The following is a 17722-nucleotide window of genomic DNA, read 5'->3' on the forward strand; positions in this document are numbered from 1 at the left end:
CTAAGTTACTCCTCACTATGACTAGCCTTAATCTCCAATATATAAGGCACTGAACTTTTGGCGCACCTAGCCCTTCTAAGACTAGCCACAATGGGTAGTAACATAGACTAGTAACATGCATCTATAGTGGGGAGTAACATATATGTGGTAACATGCAACACTTCATTTATTAAGCTATAGACTCATCTTGCCTTGATATGTGTGATGTTACTCATTACTAGTAACTAGCTATGTTACCACTTTCCTCTCTTTCTTCATTTATTGCTTGCCACATCATCTATTTTATCTAGATATGTGTGATGTTACTACCTATATTACTCCCACTGTGGGTAGTCTAAAAGATTTACCGTTCGGGCAATTGGTCGAACACCTTCTTTGTGGAGGAGCTCCTAGTTCTGGCGGCTGATGATGGAGCTCGGGCGGGGACTGATTCCCGAGATCGCCGGCACTTTAACACACGTTAACAGATATTCCCTTCGTCCGCGAATAAGTGTACATCTAGCTTTTGTTCTAAGTCAAAGTTTTAAATATTTGACCAGCTTTATAGAAAATAGTAGTAACATATATGACATCAAATTGATATATTATTAAAGTACATTTCAAAACGAATCTAGTGATACTAATTTGGTGCCATAAATGCTTATACTTTTTTCTAGAAAGGTGGTCAAAGTATTAAAATTTTGACTTAAGACAAAAGCTAGATGTACACTTATTCGCCGACGGAGGGAGTATAATTCAAATTTGACTATCAGCCCACCCCATAGAAAAGAATAGCAAACAAACAAAGAAAAGTAAATAAAGGAAAAAAAGAGAGAGAAAAAGGTTGTCGTGTGCAATAAATAAACACATGCACTCCGCAAAGACCTTGCGTTCTGGTTGGTCCAGTAGACCCTCCCACGACTCATGCCTCACAATCGTCAAATTCCCATGGATCTGACGGATGCGTGCATGCTCTCCCCCCACCGTGTCGATGTTGACCACTGCGCAACCTTCCATGCCACCACATCCGGCCGGCCCCGACCACCCTCCGCCACATCTGGTAGGCCACGCGCCCACGCCCCCTCCCTTCGCCGGTAATATTGACAATTTTGACCTGTGGACGAAATCAAATCACAGAATGAACTGACCACAAAACTAATTCACACGGCTGACCTTTTTGAGTGGCGCCCGACACGCAGGCGCCACACCTTACGGTGCAACGCCTAGCTTTGGGGCGTTGCACCTCTGTCCACCGTGGCAGCTGTCGGTGTCAAAACCGGCGGATCTCGGGTAGAGGGTCCCGAATTGTGCGTCTAAGGCGGATGGTAACAGGAGGCGGGGGACACAATGTTTACCCAGGTTCGGGCCCTCTCGATGGAGGTAATACCCTACTTCCTGCTTGATTGATCTTGATGATATGAGTATTACAAGAGTTGATCTACCACGAGATCATAGAGGCTAAACCCTAGAAGCTAGCCTATGGTATGATTGTTGTTGTCCTACGGACTAAACCCTCCGGTTTATATAGACACCGGAGGGGGCTAGGGTTACACAGAGTCGGTTACAAGGGAGGAGATCTACATATCCGTATTGCCAAGCTTGCCTTCCACGCCAAGGAGAGTCCCATCCGGACACGGGACGAAGTCTTCAATCTTGTATCTTCATAGTCCAACAGTCCGGCTAAAGATATAGTCCGGCTGTCCGAGGACCCCCTAATCCAGGACTCCCTCAGTAGCCCCTGAACCAGGCTTCAATGACGATGAGTCCGGCGCGCAGATTGTCTTCGGCATTGCAAGGCGGGTTCCTCCTCCAAATACTCCATAGAAGATTTTGAACACGAGGATAGTCCGGCTCTGCAAAACAAATTCCACATACCACCGTAGAGAGAATAATATTTCCACAAATCTAATCTGCTGACACATTCTGCAGCATGACATCACACCATGGCCCGGTCATTATTCGAACCGTTTTTCTCAACCAGCTACTGCACAAATCGCGAGGCGGTTTTCTTGGCACGTCTTGTCGAAGCAGAGATCGTGTCCCCTTATCACGGGATTCTCATCAATACGGGTGTGGGTAACCTAACCGCGCCATCAATAACGGCGCTTGGGGAATAAGCGAGTTTACCAGGCAGGTGGGAGGCGCATAGTTCCTTCCGCCCTTATAAAGAGACAAGGATTCATCTTTTTCACCCACGCCCTCTTCCTCCTTGCTCATCCATTCTTGCGCACTTGAGCTCCAGCACCCAAGTTCGCATTTTCTCCTCAAACCACTCCAAGCATGTCCGGAGCGGGAGGCAAGTGGATGGTCTCCTCCGTTACAGAGGAGGATATCACAATGCTACGGGGAGCCGGATACCTGGCCGCGGATATCGCGCACCGGCTACCAGATGCGGGGCAGATCGTCCCTACTCCAGAACCCCATGAGAGGGTGGTATTTCTTACCCACTTCGTCCGCGGACTGGGATTTCCCCTCCACCCGTTTGTCCGCGGGCTCATGTTCTACTACGGGCTGGACTTTCACGATCTGGCCCCCAATTTCATCCTCAACATCTCGGCGTTTATCGTCGTGTGCGAGGCCTTCCTCCGCATCAAGCCCCACTTCGGCCTGTGGCTGAAGACCTTCAACGTTAAACCGAAGGTGGTGGTCGGCCAGCAAGCGGAGTGCGGAGGCGCCATGGTGGGCAAAATGCCCAACGTCACCTGGCTCGAAGGCTCCTATGTGGAGACCGTAAAGGGGTGGCAATCGGGGTGGTTCTACATCACCGAGCCGCGCGACACCAACTGGGTGGCGGCCCCCGAATTTCGATCCGGAATCCCCATGCGGCTCACCTCCTGGAAAGAGAAGGGCCTATCCTGGGGTTCCTCGGTAGAGCTGACCGGACTCCAGACCTGCGTCAAAAACATGATGAGCAAGAAAATCAAGCTTGTCAACGTGGTCCAAGTCATGCTCTTCCGCCGGATCCTCCCGTGTCAAAGACGGGCATTCAATTTGTGGGAGTTCGACCCGGCCGAGCACCAGACGCTGCGAGAGCTCTTCGACACGACGCACAAGGACGTCTGGAAGGTGCTGTTCAAGGGCGCCGAGGTACCTCCTCCCCTTACCGAGGACCGCGGACTCAGCGCAAAGCGTCCTGCCAATCCGGTAAGTCTTTTATATCTCATAAGATGTTCTTTTCCCCAGTATAACCACGCGCGGGATCTAAGCCTCCACGCCATTTAACAGGACTGGGTAGCGACAGCGGAGCAGATCGATTGTCCAGCCCCCCTGCCCGAAGATCCAGCGGATGCTCTCCTAACGGAGATGCTGGTTCCGGCGCCTTATGAGGTGCCGGAGAAGAAGGCCAAGAAGAAGGCCACGGGGACCAGGAAGGGTCTCCGGCGCAAGGTTATATCGGACTCATCGTCCGAAAACACCGAGGTGCACTCCTCCCACGAAAACGAGGAGGAGGAAGAGGAAAGTTCTCCCCCCCAGCCGGGGGGGGGGGACAGGAAAAGGAAGGCCGCCCCATCAGGGGAGGCCGAAGGGTCCAAGAAGGGAAGGACCCTCCTCCCGGACTGCTCCACGACGGCCGCTTTCAGCGACGAGGAGTGGTTACCCAGGGACAAGCCCCTGGCAAAGTCGTGAGTATCCGGATACCATAATAATTCTTGGTACGTCTTATTGTACTGTTTCTTATCACGCCGCGCATGATTATGCAGTCCGTCCCGAGCCCATATCGACGTATCTTCGTCGGATGATTCTTTGGGCCCGTCAGATATGAACAGCGATTCACTCCCGACCGCCTCCTCCCCCCGCCCTACGGACGACGCCGAGGTGTTGTCTCAAAGGGAACTGAACCAAGGGGAGACAGTTCCGGAGGCGCCCCAAGGCGACATTCCAGGCGCTAGGCGCACGAGGGGCAAGACTCCCCTGGGCCCTAACGCCGGGGGCAGCAAGTCTAGCCCCAAGCCGAATACGGCGCCGGAACCTCCAGTGGTTCCGGATTCTGTCAGGCAACCCCTCGCTAAGGGGGGCAAGCCGTCTGTGCCGATGGCCTCTGTCCATCCAGAGGCATCGGACAACTTGCTGGAAGTGCTTCGCGGCGCTTCCATTGACGAAGAGCACCGCACTATTATGAGTGCGGTAGTCAAGAAGGTTCAGTCCGCTAAGAGCGGACTGACTGAAGCCTGTGCCAGCCTCCTAACCGGCTTTGAGGTAAGTAATCAAATTGTAAGAAAATGTTACAGCATAGACAGTAGCCCCTGATGCTCTGTTTGGCGTTCGCGAAGAAAGGCCGAATAGAGGATCAAATAATAATCGCAGGAGTCTAATCAGAATGTGTCTATGTGAATAAGCAGGCTTCACTGCTGGCCGCCGCCGCTCGTACTGCGGAGGTCGCCGCACTGAAGCGGGACCTTGAGCGGTCCAAGGAAGAGCTCGGCCTTACCAAGAGGCAGCTCGAAGAGAACAAAGGTAAGTGACACCCCGTCTGAATATTGATAAAGAAAAATTTGGTTTTGGAATAATAGGATCGTCATGAATTTTGCTAGGGGCCACGACCGAAGTGGCGGCCCTGCAGAAGGCGCTATCCGAGGCCGAAGACAAAGCGGCCAAGGAGCGCATCGAGCGAGAGAAGCAAGAGGCCCGAGTAGGCGAGGTGCAGCAAGAGCTCCAGGCTCTCGTCAAGAAACACGAGTCCTTGGAGCTTGACTCTAAGACGCAAGGGTCCGAGCTTGCGAAGGCCCTCGAAAGCGCACAACATGCCAAGGCCGAAGCCCAAAAGGCCCTCCAGGAAATTGAGGCGGTTAAGAAGATAGCGGCGGGTAAGGCATTCATTATGCAAAGCAAGCATGTGAAGGAAACTTTCTTTTTACTTACCCGAGTTCGGAGCTCTCCAGGAGCGTTCGCAGATCTACCCCGCAGTGTGTCGGATGCCGCGGAGTTCTACCGGGCCGAGGAGGGGAGCTCGACGGAGAAGTTGTTCTGGTCTCAGTATACTGGGACCGAACACCCAATGCCCTTGAGCGACCAGTTGAAGCAACTGGTCGAGCTTCACAAGGCGGCCGAACAGGCCATGAAGGGTCTTATAGTCCGGATGTGGCCTGGCGAGCCCCTGCCTGGTAGCTACTTCGGTCTGGTGAGGCGGCTTGTGAATGCCTGCCCACGGTTTGAAGTCATAAAGCGGTCCGTCTGCATTGAGGGTGCGCGCAGGGCTTTTGCCCGGGCGAAGGTGCACTGGGCGAAGCTGGACGCCGAAAAGCTGGTGAAGGAGGGGCCGCCGGAGGGCAAGGAGCATCGCCACCCCGAAAAGTATTATGACAGTGTCCTGAAGGGTGCTCGCCTTGTGGCGGAGGAATGTGCTAAGGATGTAATATTTGAATGAATGTACTCATGTGATCCTGTAATATGAAACGAGTTCATTTGCGCTATGCAACGCTTGTTAATTTAAAATATTACCTTCTGTGCGGCCGTTTATAAAATCTGAGAGTTGGCCAGTCGTCGGCTTCTGCCCCCATGTAACTAGTACTGAGGTGTTCGGGATAAACCTGAGCACTCTTTATCCCAATTTTGGGTCCTTCGAAGGAGGTGTTCAGCACAACGAACCAGGCAATCGGACTATAAAGCTTTATCACTCTCACTTAGCCATAGAAGTCTACAATTTTAAATTTTGGCGAAGCCCCTAGTATTCGGAAGGCCGAATTTGGGGCGCTATATACGCCTAAGTCGGGCAAGGCCGACTCCTCGCCCGAAGCGGAAAAAGTCTTTAAGGACATGAGACCTCTCGAACAGCGACTAGCTCTTGCCTTATCATGACAGTTAGTTTTCGGCTTTCTCTACTGAGGTGCTCGTCCGGAAGAACCGGGACACAATCGCAGTAGTTCTCCCAGTGCTACCTTAGCCGATATTGCGGAACGTAAGGTACCAAAACATGGGAGCCGGGCAAACCCAACTATTGACCCAAGAAATGATTCAGAGCTGATGCATATAATGCTATAAGTTCGGGGTGCCGCACTGTCGAAAGTGTTCGGACTTCTCACGCCGTATTATGGGGTATACTGAAGCCCCTGGCGCACTGGTCGTACCAGAATGTACGGGTGCAATTTGTCGTAAATAAGCAGACAAGGGAAAAAAAGAAAGGGGAATGCAATAATAGACTAACGCTATGCATTGTTATTAAATAATACGTCAAAGCGTACGGATACAAGTAGTGCAATAAGCAAAAAATAGGACTATTTGACATGTCCTATCCAAGGGCAAGCTGCGTATGGGTATGTAAAACAGGTATTTTGATCGTTATCAGAGACCACCTGGGGATTCCCTTGTACGTCAGAGCGTCTTGCTTCCTTGGTATTTCCTTACCGCGACTGGGTCCAACAATTAGACTGTCGGAAAGGGCTTCCAGAGAGTAAGGTCCTGAAAGAGAGAAAATGATAAAGGTATATGGCCCCTGGGGCGGTTGAGCCGCATTGTGGGACGTGCCGTAGCGGTGCCTCCGCCTATGCCCATGGTATCTTGAGTGCGTAGTTATGTGCGCGCGGCGCAAATTTCGCCACTTGACTGTGACTAGGACGGAGGCCGAATTGCTAGGCGAGCTCAAAACGTGCCTGGCGATCCTCCTGCGGGGTACTCCGGACTCGCTTGAAGGTGTCCGGGGTCTTTTTCGCCGAATTGGCGGTTTGCCTAATAAGGCTGCTTTGTGCTTCTGCTGCGAGGGCCACAGTGTGCTCCTCCGTGCGGAGCAAGCGCTTTGTGTTTCCATTAACTGTTATAACCCCGCGTGGTCCTGGCATTTTGAGTTTGAGGTATGCATAATGCGGTACCGCATTGAATCTGGCAAATGCGGTTCGTCCGAGCAGTGCGTGATAGCCGCTGCGAAAGGGGACGATGTCGAAGATTAACTCCTCGCTTCGAAAGTTGTCCGGAGATCCGAAGACCACTTCCAGTGTGATTGAGCCCGTGCAACAGGCCTCTACACCTGGGATTACACCTTTAAAGGTGGTTTTGGTGGGTTTGATCCTCGAGGGGTCTATGCCCATTTTGCGCACTGTATCCTGATAGAGCAGGTTCAGGCTGCTGCCACTGTCCATAAGGACGCGAGTGAGGTGAAATCCGTCAATGATGGGGTCAAGGACAAATGCGGCATATCCGCCATGACGGATACTAGTGGGGTGGTCCCTGCGATCGAAGGTGATCGGGCAAGAGGACCATGGGTTGAACTTTGGGGCGACTGGCTCCATCACATAGACGTCCCTTAGTGCACGCTTCCGTTCCCTCTTGAGAATATGGGTTGCGTATATCATGTTCACCATTTTCACTTGTGGAGGGAACCTCTTCTGTCCTCCTGTGTTCGGCGGCCGAGGCTCATCCTCATCGTCGCTATGTAGCCCCTTGTCCTTGTTTTCGGCATTCAACTGGCCGGCCTGCTTGAATACCCAGCATTCTCTGTTGGTGTGATTGGCCGGCTTATCGCGGGTGCCGTGAATTTGACACGAGCGATCGAGTATGCGGTCCAAACTGGACGGGCCCGGATTGCTTCTTTTGAACGGCTTCTTCCGCTGACCGGATTTAGGGCCACTGAATCCGGCATTGACTGCCGTGTCTTCAGCGTTGTCGCCGTTGTTGCAGCGCTTGTGTCTGTTGCGACGTGGTCTGCCGTTAGTATCTTTGGCGTCTGAATTGCCAGGATTTCTTGATGTGCTGTTGCTGCAAGCCAGCCAGCTGTCCTCGCCCGCGCAAAAGCGGGTCATGAGTGTCGTGAGGGCTGCCATGGACTTCAGCTTCTATTCGCCGAGGTGTCGGGCGAGCCACTCGTCCCGGATGTTATGTTTAAATGCCGCTAAGGCCTCGGCATCTGGACAGTCGACAATTTGGTTCTTTTTAGTTAGGAACCGAGTCCAGAATTTCCTGGCCGATTCCCCTGGCTGTTGGGTTATGTGGCTCAAGTCATCAACATCTGGTGGTCGCACATAAGTGCCCTGGAAGTTGTCAAGGAATGCATCTTCCAAATTCTCCCAACTGCCAATGGAGTTTGCTGGCAGGCTATTCAGCCAATGCCGAGCTGGTCCTTTGAGTTTTAGTGGGAGGTACTTGATGGCATGTAGATCGTCACCGCGGGCCATGTGGATGTGGAGGAGGAAATCCTCGATCCATACCGCGGGGTCTGTTGTGCCATCGTATGACTCAATGTTCACGGGTTTGAATCCTTCTGGGAATTCATGATCCATTACTTCATCGGTGAAGCATAGGGGGTGTGCGGCGCCTCTGTGCCGGGCTATGTCACGACGCAGTTCATACGAGTCTTGTCTGCTGTATTCGGCCCGGCCGGATTTGCTTTTAGTGTATCCGGCGTGACGATCATCGTCACGCATTGGGGCGCGACCCCGTGATCCGTAGATCGATCTTGTATGTCCTGCTTTGTTTTCCAATACGTCTCGCAGGTCCCGCGTGTTGCCCCGGGCCTTGGTATTTTTGTTTGAATGGCGGCGGGGTGCGGGCTGGACTTCGGGCTGATATGCCCCTCTGTCTCGGCCACGAGGTGGCCGATCAGCCGCATCATACGCTGGTGATGTAGGTTTTAATGCTTCCTCCTCGAGTTGGGGTAGCAACCTGCGCTTTGGGTAACTCTTGGTTGGGCGCTCGAGTTCGTATTCCTCGGCCGCCAGGACTTCAGTCCATCTATCCGCTAGCAGATCTTGATCAGCTCGAAGCTGTTGTTGCTTTTTCTTCAGGCTGTTTGCTGTGGCTATAAGCCGGCGCTTGAAGCGCTCCTGCTCGACGGGATCCTCAGGCACGATAAATTCTTCGTCGCCGAGGCTCACCTCGTCTTCGGAGAGAGGCATGTAATTGTCATCCTCGGATTCTCCGTCTGCTGCCTGTTCCGGAGGGCTAGCTTGTTCATCCTCCCGCTCGAGGTCTGGCTGGAGGGGATTGTCGTCGTCTTCGGCACTATCCAGAGTGTTATTGTCTCTTGTGCCGGTATCGCTGCTTTTGCTATGGCGGGACTTAGAGCGGCGCCGCTGACGTCGGTGCTTGGATTGCTTCATAGAGGGATTATCCTCCACTGTCTTATCGCCATCGCCTTCTTTGGGGGTGTCCACCATGTATATATCATATGATGAGGTGGCAGTCCAGCGCCCTATGGGCGGTGGTTCCTGTTCGTCTCCTGCATTGTCGTCCATACCGTCGATGTCTTCGGAGCCGAAATCGAGCATGTCGGTTAAATTGTCGACAGTGGCTACTAAGTGGGTGGTGGGTGGGCGGCGAATTTCTTCGTCGTCCGCATCCCATTCTAGCCGGACATAGTTCGGCCAAGGGTCTCCTGACAAGGAGAGAGACCTCAAAGAGTTTAGCACGTCGCCCAATGGTGAGTGCTGAAAGATATCCGTGGAGGAAAACTCCATGATCGGTGCCCAATCAGATTCGATAGGCACGGACACAGGCGGTTCGGAGCCCGTGGTCGGGGACGAATCCAAGTGTCCGGCAACACGGGTCTCATAGGAAGTGAAGTCAGCGTTCGGCTCTATCGCCGCTGCGTGCGCAGCCTTCCTGGCGGGGTCTATCCACCCGTCCTCGGACGGCATGATCTGCTCCGGATTGAGGGCCGGAGTAGTTGTAGGTGTGATCTCCCGAACACTGTCCGACGACAGAGCTAAGTCATGCTTGTCGTGGCTGTGCGGCGCACCTGTCATGGGCTCGAATCCGTCGAAGATCAAGTCTCCGCGGATGTTGGCGGTATAGTTCAAGTTTCCAAACCTGACCTGATGGCCAGGGGCGTAGCTCTCGATCTGCTCCAGATGGCCAAGCGAGTTGGCCCGCAGTGCGAAGCCGCCGAACACGAAGATCTGTCCGGGGAGGAAAACCTCACCCTGGATCGCATCGTTGCCGATGATTGAAGGGGCCATCAAACCTTGTGGTGACGACACAGTGGAACTCTCAATGAAAGCACCAATGTCGGTGTCAAAACCGGCGGATCTCGGGTAGGGGGTCCCGAACTGTGCGTCTAAGGCGGATGGTAACAGGAGGCGGGGGACACAATGTTTACCCAGGTTCGGGCCCTCTCGATGGAGGTAATACCCTACTTCTTGCTTGATTGATCTTGATGATATGAGTATTACAAGAATTGATCTACCACGAGATCGTAGAGGCTAAACCCTAGAAGCTAGCCTATGGTATGATTGTTGTTGTCCTACGGACTAAACCCTCCAGTTTATATAGACACCGGAGGGGGCTAGGGTTACACAGAGTCGGTTACAAGGGAGGAGATCTACATATCCGTATTGCCAAGCTTGCCTTCCACGCCAAGGAGAGTCCCATCCGGACACGGGACGAAGTCTTCAATCTTGTATCTTCATAGTCCAACAGTCCGGCCAAAGGATATAGTCTGGCTGTCCGAGGACCCCCTAATCCAGGACTCCCTCAGCAGCCCCTGGGCCCGCACCCAGCAGTGTAGCGCCTCCGAGCTAGGCGCCACACATGTAATGTGCATCGCCTAGCCCTTAGGCGCTGCACTGTGACTTAGATGCAGCCATCGCGGCCCTCTCCTCCCCCACCCTCCCCATTGTTCTAGCAGCAGTTAGAGAAGCAGCGGCGGCGGCAGCCCTCTCCTCTCCCCCTCTACATCCCCTCCCAAGAATGAAGCAGATCTGAAGTTTTTGGCCTTGAGTTCTTCCCTAATCCCTCGTACAAGGTAAACTCCTCCGATCCCTTTCTTTTTCTCTGTAAATTCGTTCACATTTGTGTCATTTAGCCAAGTTTTGGTGGAACACTTGATTTGCTTGGATTTGCTTGGATTATATGATAAATTGAAATAGTTTGGTGTGATTTAGGATTTGTAGTCATTGTGGAACCTAGATTGTCCAAGATTTGGTGGTACCCTTGTGTAGATTTGTAATATTGATATAGATTTGTGTGATTAGGATTAGTAGATGATTTGTAAGGGATCCATTTATTGTTTACCGATTGTTGAATATGTAAGATATTTACCGATTGTAGATTTGTGGTACCATTGTGTAGATTTGTGTGGTACCCTTGTATATCTTAGATTAGTATTCAACTTTACTTTTATTGTTTACCGATTGTTGAATATGTAAGATATTTGTATTGAATGCTTTGTTTGAAATTGTTAGGATGGTTTGGCTTCTCGATGATCACTGGGACCATCAACACCGGTCGTACGCTATGTCGGTGGAGCAGCAGGTAATAATGAAACTGCCCGGTATTATGAATTTCGTGTTTATTTCAAACACAAATACCCCATATGTAATTTTCTGGTTTTCTTGTTTGTAGGAGCTTCAACCTCTGAAGATTCGGTCTCACGGGGTCAACCTTGGGGGGATGCACCATGATGAGCAATACACACCGTATGTAAGGAGTGGCAAGAGCCTAAGCTTAGTATTCAAGTTTTCTGTTGAGTTTTGTGTTGTGAAGTTTTCAAGTTTTGGGTAAAGCTTCGATGGACTATGGAATAAGGAGTGGCAAGAGCCTAAGCTTGGGGATGCCCAAGGCACCCCAAGGTAATATTCAAGGATGACCAAGAGCCTAAGCTTGGGGATGCCTCGGAAGGCATCCCCTCTTTCGTCTTCGTTCATCGGTAACTTTACTTGGAGCTATATTTTTATTCACCACATGATATGTGTTTTGCTTGGAGCGTCATTTTGTTTTCTTTTGTTTTGCTTGCTGTTTGAATAAAATACCAAGATCTGAAATTCTTAAATGTTAGAGATTCTTCACATAGTTGCATAATTATTCAACTACTCATTGATCTTCACTTATATCTTTCGGAGTAGTTTTGCTCTAGTTCTTCACTTATATCTTTTTAGAGCATGGCGGTAGTTTTATTTTGAAGAAATAGATGAACTCTCATGCTTCACTTATATTATTTTGTGAATCTTTTAGAACAGCATGGTAATTTGCTTTGGTTATGAAAACTAGTCCTAATATGATAGGCATCCAAGAGGGATATAATAAAAACTTTCATATAAAGTGCATTGAATACTATGAGAAGTTTGATTCCTTATGATTGTTTTGAGATATGAAGATGGTGATATTAGAGTCATGCTAGTTGAGTAGTTGTGAATTTTAGAGATACTTGTGTTAAAGTTTGTAGCATGCACGTATGGTGAACCGTTATGTGATGAAGTCGGAGCATGATTTATTTATCGATTGTCCTCCTTATGAGTGGCGGTTGGGGACGAGCGACGGTCTTTTCCTACCAATCTATCCCCCTAGGAGCATGCGCGTAGTACTTTGTTTTGATAACTAATAGATTTTTGCAATAAGTATGTGAGTTCTTTATGACTAATGTTGAGTCCATGGATTATACACACTCTCATCCTTCCACCATTGCTAGCCTCTCTAATACCGCGCACCTTTCGCCGGTATCATATACCCACCATATACCTTCATCAAAACAACCACCATACCTACCTATTATGGCATTTCCATAGCCATTCCGAGATATATTGCCATGCAACTTTCCACCGTTCCGTTTATTATGACACGCTCCATCATTGTCATATTGCTTTGCATGATCATGTAGTTGACATTGTATTTGTGGAAAAGCCACCATTCATAATTCTTTCATACATGTCAGTCTTGATTCATTGCATATCCCGGTACACCGCCGGAGGCATTCATATAGAGTCATATTTGTTCTAAGTATCGAGTTGTAATTCTTGAGTTGTAAGTAAATAAAAGTGTGATGATCATCATTATTAGAGCATTGTCCCAAGTGAAGAAAGGATGATGGAGACTATGATTCCCCCATAAGTCGGGATGAGACCCCGGACTAAAAAAAAGAGAAAAGGCCAAATAAAAAAAATGAGAGAAAAAGAGAGAAGGGACAATGCTACTATCCTTTTACCACACTTGTGCTTCAAAGTAGCACCATGATCTTCATGATAGAGAGTCTCTTATGTTGTCACTTTAATATACTAGTGGGAAATTTTCATTATAGAACTCGGCTTGTATATTCCAATGATGCGCTTCCTCAAAATGCCCTAGGTCTTCGTGAGCAAGCGAGTTGGATGCACACCCACTTAGTTTCTTTTGTTGAGCTTTCATACACTTATAGCTATAGTGCATCCGTTGCATGGCAATCCCTACTCACTCACATTGATATCTATTGATGGGCATATCCATAGCCCGTTGATACGCCTAGTTGATGTGAGACTATCTTCCCCTTTTTGTCTTCTCCACAACCACCATTCTATTCCACCTATAGTGCTATGTCCATGGCTCACGCTCATGTATTGCGTGAAGATTGAAAAAGTTTGAGAACATCACAAGTATGAAACATTGCTTGGCTTGTCATCGGGGTTGTGCATGATTTAAATATTTTGTGTGATGAAGATAGAGCATAGCCAGACTATATGATTTTGTAGGGATAGCTTGCTTTGGCCATGTTATTTTGAGAAGACATGATTACTTTGTTAGTATGCTTGAAGTATTATTGTTTTCATGTCAATATTAAACTTTTGTTTTGAATCTTATGGATCTGAATATTCTTGCCACAATAATAAATATTACATGGATAAATATGTTAGGTAGCATTCCACATCAAAAATTCTGTTTTTATCATTTACCTACTCGAGGACGAGCAGGAATTAAGCTTGCGGATGCTGATACATCTCCAACGTATCTATAATTTTTGATTGTTCCATGCTATTATATTATCTGTTTTGGATGTTTATGGGCTTTATTATACACTTTTATATTATTTTTGGGACTAACCTATTAACCCAGAGCCCAGTGCTAGTTTCTGTTTTTCCCTTGTTTTAGTGTTTCGCAGAAAAGGAATATCAAACGGAGTCCAAACGGAATGAAACCTTCGGGAGAGTTATTTTTGGAACGGAAGCAATCCAGAAGACTTGGAGTGTACGTAAGGGAAGCAACGAGGAAGGCACGAGGCAGGGGGGCGCGCCCACCCCCTGGGCACGCCCTCCACCCTCATGGGCCCCTCGTGGCTCCCCTGATGTATTTCTTTCGCCTATATATATCCATATACCCTAAAACCATCGGGGAACAGAATAGATCGGGAGTTCCGCCGCCGCAAGCCTCTGTAGCCACCAAAAACCAATCGGGACCCTGTTCCGGCACCCTGCCGGAGGGGGGGGGGATCCCTCACCGGTGGCCATCTTCATTATCCCGGCGCTCTCCATGACGAGGAGGGAGTAGTTCACCCTCGGGGCTGAGGGTATGTACCAGTAGCTATGTGTTTGATCTCTCTCTCTCTCTCGTGTTCTTGAGGTGATACGATCTTGATGTATCGCGAGCTTTGCTATTATAGTTGGATCTTATGATGTTTCTCCCCCTCTACTCTCTTGTAATGGATTGAGTTTTCCCTTTGAAGTTATCTTATCGGATTGAGTCTTTAAGGATTTGAGAACACTTGATGTATGTCTTGCCGTGCTTATCTGTGGTGACAATGGGATATCACGTGATCCACTTGATGCATGTTTTGGTGATCAACTTGCGGGTTCCGTCCATGAACCTATGCATAGGGGTTGGCACACGTTTTCGTCTTGACTCTCCGGTAGAAACTTTGGGGCACTCTTTGAAGTACTTTGTGTTGGTTTGAATAGATGAATCTGAGGTTGTGTGATGCATATCGTATAATCATACCCACGGATACTTGAGGTGACATTGGAGTATCTAGGTGACATTAGGGTTTTGGTTGATTTGTGTCTTAAGGTGTTATTCTAGTACGAACTCTATGATAGATTGAACCGAAAGAATAGCTTCGTGTTATTTTACTATGGACTCTTGAATAGATCGATCAGAAAGGATAACTTTGAGGTAGTTTCGTACCCTACCATAATCTCTTTGTTTGTTCTCCGCTATTAGTGACTTTGGAGTGACTCTTTGTTGCATGTTGAGGGATAGTTATATGATCCAATTATGTTATTATTGTTGAGAGAACTTGCACTAGTGAAAGTATGAACCCTAGGCCTTGTTTCCTACCATTGCAATACCGTTTGTGCTCACTTTTATCATTTGTTACCTTGCTGTTTTTATATTTCCAAATTACAAAAACCTATATCTACCATCCATATTGCACTTGTATCACCATCTCTTCGCCGAACTAGTGCACCTATACAATTTACCATTGTATTGGGTGTGTTGGGGACACAAGAGACTGTTTGTTATTTGGTTGCAGGGTTGTTTGAGAGAGACCATCTTCATCCTACGCCTCCCACGGATTGATAAACCTTAGGTCATCCACTTGAGGGAAATTTGCTACTGTCCTACAAACCTCTGCACTTGGAGGCCCAACAACGTCTACAAGAAGAAGGTTGCGTAGTAGACATCAGCGACCATCTACCACGGCTTCATCCGCGAGACTAACATCCTTGAACAATGTAGTCTGATGATCCCGACCGAATACCTTCTCGAAAGCTTCGGCCTCCTTCACCGTGAACCCCTCCACATCAACTTGTTCATCGGGACCTTCGTCATCCGAATCCGATGCATAGCCATGGGAATAAGGGATGGAATGGTCCATTGTCTCTTGCAAATGATATTTGTCGAGATCACCCACATTGTTGTCATGGAGATCAACTTCATTGTCATCGTCCGCATACTCATCATTCTCCTCTTGCAAAGCTTCATTTTGGTTGTTTGGAAACGTGCTCAATGTTGGCCTCATTTCTTGGGTCAAAACAGGTTCAACAATTTCATCTCGGTTCAAGGGTGGGGGGCTACTAGCAACCAAAGGGGAGGGGTTCCGGTTCAAGTCCAAATGCAAACTTGAATCAACCTTCTTCGTTGCAAATAACTCAAGAGCCTTGTCTAGTGATTCGGCCACCGTCTCCTTGTATGCAACCCAACGTTGCTCTGAGTTGACACGCATTGTCTTCCAACGGATGTGCATTCCAAAACCAACATTATGCCTTCCCTCCAACTCAACGATATCACTAGGGTCCATCCAATTCAAATCTTTCCTCACTTCTTGCAAGAGCTCCGCATAGCTAGGACTACTATCAAACACCATGTCAAGCTCATCCGGGTCCGGTTCAATATTGCCTTTCAAGAAGGCATCTTTGTCCCCATGATGAACAAACACACATGTTCTTCCCATCCCTATAAGCATTCAAACAACACAACGTAACATTGCTTCCATGATTACTAATCCAAGGATTAACACGGAATACAAAGCCTAAAATATATATGAAACAACAACCCTAACCCTAACTCTAACCCTAACCCTAGCACCAACATAAGAACACCCATAAGAATAACCCTAACATACTAACAAAGCCTAATCATAGGAAATTGGTAAACAAACATCTCACATCTCCATGCAAATCTCTACATCCATACAAAACTAGGGTTTCCCCAAACTAGCAACAAATGAGCAATTTGTTAACATTACTTGGATCAAAACAAGGGGATCAGAGAAGATTACCTTGAGGGAGGGTTTGACTTCGAAATCCACGGACAAAATCTTCAAATTTGGAAGATTTGGGGAAGGATTTGAGAGGGGGAGAGGGGCAAATCTCGGGTCGGATGCTATGGGGGTTGGGGTGTGTGTGGGGGGGGGGGGGAGTGGGGCCCAGCCAACTAGTAACAGACAGTGCAGCGCCTAAGGGCTAGGCGCTGCACATTACATCACTACTAGGGAAAACGTTACCAGTGGCGTTGGTTTTTGAGCTACCAGTAGCGCGGGTGCCCGCGCTACTGCTACGGTGCTACAGCTATTTTGTAGCAGTAGCGCTTGTTTAAGCCAGCGCTACTGGTATGTTCAGATACTAGTAGCGCGCCTCTGGAAAGCGCTACTGTTAAATGAGCGCTGCTGGTAATATTTTGGCCCGCGCCACTGCTAAAATTTATGTTTTTTTTGTATTTTGGCGCTGTACATGTTTAAACAGATATATCTTTTATACAATAACAACTCATCATGAACTAGTCTGTTTAAATAGCATATTCATTGCCACTAGTCATCACCACCAAACAATGTTCGTCAATGAGACAACATATAACAAGTTGGTCACTAGTCATAATCACAACTCCTCCTCCTCATCAACTCTAACACATTGTAGCACATAATAACACATTCTACCTAGGACCTACCCCTCTCATAGGACCTACTCTACCCTCTCTTAGGTAAAATATCATAAAACAAGATAGGCATTGACTCTCCATTAAGGAAAATGGACTCTCCATAATGAAGAACGGAGATCATCCTGTCTCCAAGTCTTGGCCTACGCACAATGTTGCTTCCAAGTAGCTCTCTACGATGGTCGAAACATTTTTTCCAATCATTTATTATCATGGCTTCCTCGCTTTTAGAAATCCGGTATGGACATGAGTGATGTGGATACTGCGGCTGACCTGGCCGTGGTGGCCGTAAGCTCATAACATCAGCGACCTCTCGGCAAGATCAGATGAGGCACACAACCCATCGGGATTTTCTGTTCAAAAATATAGTAATAACTTTGTAGTTAGCAATGTAGTTTAGTTTTAGAAGAATTTATGCAAAAGATGCACGGATGTCGTAATAGTAGAAAATCTTACCATGCTATCTCCATTGATGTTGCCGTAGCACACCGCATACACTAGTGGCACATATTGACCATAATTTTGAGGAATTCGATAATAGCTATTGTAATTCTCAAGATCAGTAAAAAATGCGATAAGACCATCTTTCTCCTTATAAGTTAATTGTGCTTCATCATTGTAGTAGTAGGTTCTATCTACCATCTTCCGTACATTTTTTGAAGAATGAAAATAAGCTGTCAATGGAAATAAGCTGTCAACTATT

This window comes from Triticum aestivum, chromosome 3D, assembly GCF_018294505.1.
Source record: "Triticum aestivum cultivar Chinese Spring chromosome 3D, IWGSC CS RefSeq v2.1, whole genome shotgun sequence".
NCBI lineage: Eukaryota > Viridiplantae > Streptophyta > Magnoliopsida > Poales > Poaceae > Triticum > Triticum aestivum.